Genomic DNA, 5,637 nt, shown 5'->3' with positions numbered 1-5,637 from the left:
GGGGGCTGGGGGGGGGGGCATGAAGATGGGTGGTCTTGTGAGAGATCATCTGTGCCTGGTTTCTCCCTCCCACCAGACTCCACAACGTTATCCCACTGACAGTTCAGAGCTGGAGCCCTAGGCCCCAAGAGTTGCTGCCTCACAGCGCCGGAGGCCCGGGTTCCATCCTGACCACGGGTGCTGTCTGTACGGAGTTTGTACGTTCTCCCCGTGACCATGTGGGTTTTCTCCGGGTACTTCAGTTTCCTCCCACATTCCAAAGACTTGTAGGTTTGTAGGTTAATTGGCTTCCGTAAATTGTCCCTAGTGTGTGTAGGGTAGAACTAATGCACAGGTGATCCTAGGCCTGCATGGACTCAGTGGGCCGAAGGGCCTGTTTCCACACTGTATCTTTAAAAGTAAAACTGAACTAAGAGTGGACCCAGGTGTGAGGAAAGAATAGCAGAGGCATCAGGTTCGGGGAATGAGGAGAGGTTATTGGGCCCTTTGGCCCTTCACATATCTCCTATCCCCCTCCCCAACACTGGCAGGACATCGAAGACCCACTCCCCACAATCCCAGGCACTGCCAGCTCCCTGGATCCAGTGAAAGGCCAGCTGAAAATTCCTCACCCCTCTCCCAAACTTGAAAGGGAAAATCGTTTCGGAGATCACAGGACTTTTAAGAGAGCTTTTGTTTTTCTATTGCAAAGAGATGTGTTTTATAATAGACAAACCATGTAAATAAAACGAAACATTTTGGGAAAGGATGTTTCCGATTTGTGTGTGTGAAGTTTCACTACCTCTATCCGTTTTTAATTACACAAGAGTTGCCCTTCCAAGGTGGACAGTCCCATTGCTGGCCTCTCTCGGTCATTTCGGCCATTTTGTTGGCTGCTCCCAGATGACCCGCCATTTTGTCAGCCTCTTTGTCGACATTTCGCTGGATGTTTCGAGAACTTTTTGTCGGCTGATAAAGTTGCCTGTCGAAACTTCAGAGTGCCGATTTTCACAAGGCCTCCGATAAGATGCTCAGCTCATAGGCTGTTAGGGAAGATGAGAACCCATAGAAACATAGAGAATAGGTGCAGGAGTAGGCCATTCGGCCCTTCGAGCCTGTACGCACTGCCATTCAATATGATCAATATGATCCCTGTAAAGTGTCTTTGAGTATATGAAAAGCGCTATATAAATGTAATGCATTATTATTATTATTATTATGGCTGATCATCCAACTCAGTATCCCGTACCTGCCTTCTCTCCATACCCCCTGATCCCTTTAGCCACAAGGGCCACATCTAACGCCCTCTTAAATATAGCCAATGAACTGGCCTCAACTACCTTCTGTGGCAGAGAATTCCACAGATTCACCACTCTCTGTGTGAAAAAAAACGTTCTCATCTCGGTCCTAAAAGACTTCCCCCTTATCCTTAAACTGTGACCCCTTGTTCTGGACTTCCCCAACATCGGGAACAATCTTCCTGCATCTAGCCTGTCCAACCCCTTAAGAATTTTGTACGTTTCTATAAGATCCCCCCTCAATCTTCTAAATTCCAGCGAGTACAAGCCGAGTCTATAATAATAATAATAATAATACATTTTATTTATATAGCGCTTTTCATATACTCAAAGACGCTTTACAGAGATTTTGAGAACATAGGGAAATTAATAAATAGATAAATAAGTAAATAAATAAATGAACAGAGAAAGGAGACAGAAGGTGAGGTGACCTTCAGTGGTTGAAGGCAGTACTATCCAGTCTTTCGTCATATGAAAGTCCTGCCATCCCAGGAATCAATCTGGTGAACCTACTCTGTACTCCCTCTATGGCAAGGACGTCTTTCCTCAGATTAGGAGACCAAAACTGTACGCAATACTGCAGGTGTGGTCTCATGTATTGAAGGGCAGATACTAACATAGATAGTGGGTTGGCTGGATGGCAGAAGGCAAAGAGTTGCAATAAAAGGGGCTTTTTCAGGTTGGCTGCCAGTGACCAGCGGAGTTACGCAAGGGTCGGTGCTGGGGTCGCTACTCTTCACGTTGCATATTAATGATTTGGACGAGGGGAATGAAGGCTTTGTGGCCAAGTTTGCAGTTGATGCTAAGATAGGTTGGAGGGGCGGGCAGTGCAGAAGTTGGGTGAGTGGACAGAGAAGTGGCAGATGAAATTCAGTATAGCAAAGTGCGGAGTCATGCATTTTGGTAAGAAGAATAAAGGTGTAGATTATTTTCTAAAGGTAGAGTTGCTGCCTTACAGCGAATGCAGCGCCGGAGACTCAGGTTCGATCCTGACTACGGGCGCCGTCTGTACGGAGTTTGTACGTTCTCCCCGTGACCTGCGTGGGTTTTCTCCGAGATCATCGGTTTCCTCCTGCACTCCAAAGACGTGCGGGCTTGTAGGTTAATTGGCTGGGCAAATGTTTAAAAAAATTAAAAATTGTCCCTATTGGGTGTAGGATAGTGTTAGTGTGCGGGGATCGCTGGGCGGCGCGGACCCGGTGGGCCGAAGGGCCTGTTTCTGCGCTGTATATCTAAATCTAAATGGAGAGAGAATGCAGAAATCTGAGGCGTAAAGGGACTTGGGAGTGCTGGTGCGGGACTCTGAAAATGTTTGCTAGTCGAATCGGTTGTCAGGAAGTCAAATTCAATGCTAGCATTTATATCAAGAGGGTCCGGAATACAGAAACAGATGTAACCCGCATTTGGAGTACAGTTGAGCAAATCTGGGCCGCATATCTGAGGAAGGATGTGCTGATCTGGTGAGGATCCAGAGGAGGTTTACAAGAATGATTCCAGGAATGAGTGGGTTAGCACATGATGGCACTGGGCCTGCACTCGCTGAAGGTTAGAAGGTTGAGGGAGGACCTCATTGAAACCGACAGAATAATGAAAGGCATAGATAGAGTGGATGTGGAAAGGATGTTTCCACTGGTGGGAGGGAATAGGACCGGAGGTCACAGCCTCAGAATTAAAGGGGCGTTCTTTTAGAAAGGAGGTGAGGAGAACTTCTTTAGTTAGTGGGTAGTTAATCTGTGGAACTCAGTGCCACAGAGGGCTGTGGAGGCCAAGTCAGTGGGTATTTTTAAGGCAGGGATAGACAAATTCTCGATTAGAACGGGTGTCAAAGATTATGGGGAGAAGGCAACAAAATTGGATTAGGAAGCAAAAATCAGCCATGATTGAATGGCGGAGTAGACTCGATGGGCCAAATGGCCTAATTCTACTTGGGAGAAACGATCTCGCCATTGGGCAATTGCTTCTCATGTTTTTCTTTTCACAGGGTTTTGCTGACCGCACCGAGGCAACTGTTTGTTGGCTAGTTTTTATGATGGGGTGGCCAGTGTGCTGGCCACGCTGAGGCGACCATTTTGTCGGTTGATCCAAGATCTCGAGAGTTTGTGTGGACATTTTGTTGCTCCGACACAGCTATTTTGTTCGTTGCTCAGCAATAGGTGGATGTTTTGTTGGTCACTCTGAAGCAGTCAACCATTATCAGGCCACAACGAGGAAATTGCCTGCTCTCTTGACCCATCTGAGGCATTCGTCCATTTTATCCACCCCTCTGATTCAGTTGGCCATTTTGTCGGCCCCTTCTGAGGCAGTTGGCCATTTTGTCAGCCCCTTCTGAGGCAGTCGGCCATTTTGTCGGCCCCTTCTGAGGCAGTCGGCCATTTTGACGGCCCCCTCTGAGGCAGTCGGCCATTTTGTCAGCCCCTTCTGAGGCAGTCGGCCATTTTGTCGGCCCTTTCTGAGACGGTTGGCCATTTTGGCGGCCCCATCCAAGGCAGTCGGCCATTTTGTCAGCCCCTTCTGAGGCAGTCAGCCATTTTGTCGGCCCCTTCTGAGACGGTTGGCCATTTTGGCGGCCCCATCCAAGGCAGTCGGCCATTTTGACGGCCCCCTCTGAGGCAGTCGGCCATTTTGTCAGGCCTATTCCTCGTCCTGTCAAACAAGAACAGTCATGTTTTGTGCTCTGGGTGCGGGAGGGGGGGGGGCGGGTGGGGGAGCAGGTTGCAATATCAAACACATTTCGCTCAGGGGTCTGGCTCCAGAAGTGAAACCTGCCCCCTTCCCTCCCCTCCTACATCTGAGCCAGCGGCGGATAGCGACCTCGATGCAATGGCCTCTCGTGCGGCCTTGCCCAAAGGACACTGCGAAGTAACGATGAAAAACAATGCTGCTGCCAGGGTCACCAGGGCAACCCAGTGTTGACAACAACAACAACACCTGGCGCCGTTTCAACTAATAATAATAAAATGTACCAAAGGCCAAATCTGATGAAAGAAGCATGGATTCATCCAAACCACAGCCAAAACATCAGGCTGCCATGGTTACAGACAATGTGAAACACACGTTCACACGGTCTGGGCAAACAGGATTCGTGAGAAAAGTCTGATGGAAGCCGACAATGATCTATGGAATGTAAATTGTTCAGGGGGGGGCGTGAGGTTCACAGAGCAGGGAGTGGGCTCCGGTCTTTCCGCTGGGCCCAGACCGATTCTGCGGCTTTAGGCCTCTGATCGCAGTGCAGCGGGTAGAGCTGCTGCCTGACGGTGCCAGAGACCCCGGTTACATCCTCACTACGGATGCTATCTCTGTACAGTTTGTACATTCTCTAAGTGACCCACGTGGGTTTTCCCTGGGAGCTCCGGTTTCCTCCCACACTCCAAAGACCATAGACAATAGGTGCAGGAGTAGGCCATTCGGCCCTTCGAGCCAGCACCGCCATTCAATGTGGTGCACGTGACACTAAACTAAACCAAAGGACGAGGTTAACAGCGGGTCAGGCAGCAACACTGGTGACAGATGCCATTTTGGGTCGGGCCCCTCCTTCAGACTGAAACGTCACCCGTGCTTTTTCTCCGGAGATGCTGCCTGACCCGCTGAGACTACGGCACTCCACGTCCATCTTTGGTATATAAACCGGCATCTACTGCTCTTGGTTTCAACATTTTTGCCATGTTCCTCCCCGCTAGCCCCATCTATCTCCCCTGAAGGTCACAGGTCATGAGACCAGGGTCAAGAGGAGAGACAATAGACAATAGGTGCAGGAGGAGGCCATTCGGCCCTTCGAGCCTGTACGCACCGCCATTCAATGTGATCATGGCTGATCATTCTCAATCAGTACCCCGTTCCTGCCTTCTCCCCATACCCCCTGACTCCGCTATCCTTAAGAGCTCTATCTAGTTCTCACTTGAATGCAGTCAGAGAATTGGCCTCCACTGCCTTCTGAGGCAGAGAATTCCACAGATTCACAACTCTCTGACTGAAAACGTTTTTCCTCGTCTCCGTTCTAAATGGCCGACCCCTTATTCTTAAACTGTGGCCCCCGGTTCTGGACTCCCCCAACATTGGGAACATGTTTCCTGCCTCTAACGTGTCCAACCCCTTAATAATCTTATACGTTTCGATAAGATCCCCCCTCATCCTTCTAAATTCCAGCGTATACAAGCCTAGTCGCTCCAGTCTTTCAACATACGACAGTCCCGCCATTCCGGGAATTAACCTAGTGAACCTACGCTGCACGCCCTCAATAGCAAGAATACCCCTCCTCAAATTTGGAGACCAAAACTGCACACAGTACTCCAGGTGCGGTCTCACTAGGGCCCTGTACAACTGCAGAAGGACCTCTTTGCTCCTATACTCAACTCCTCTTGTT

Source organism: Rhinoraja longicauda, chromosome 16 (genome assembly GCF_053455715.1).
Source record: "Rhinoraja longicauda isolate Sanriku21f chromosome 16, sRhiLon1.1, whole genome shotgun sequence".
In the NCBI taxonomy this organism is placed as follows: Eukaryota; Metazoa; Chordata; class Chondrichthyes; order Rajiformes; family Arhynchobatidae; genus Rhinoraja; species Rhinoraja longicauda.
The sequence above is the reverse complement of the archived record's forward strand: the minus strand, read 5'-3'. Positions refer to the sequence as shown.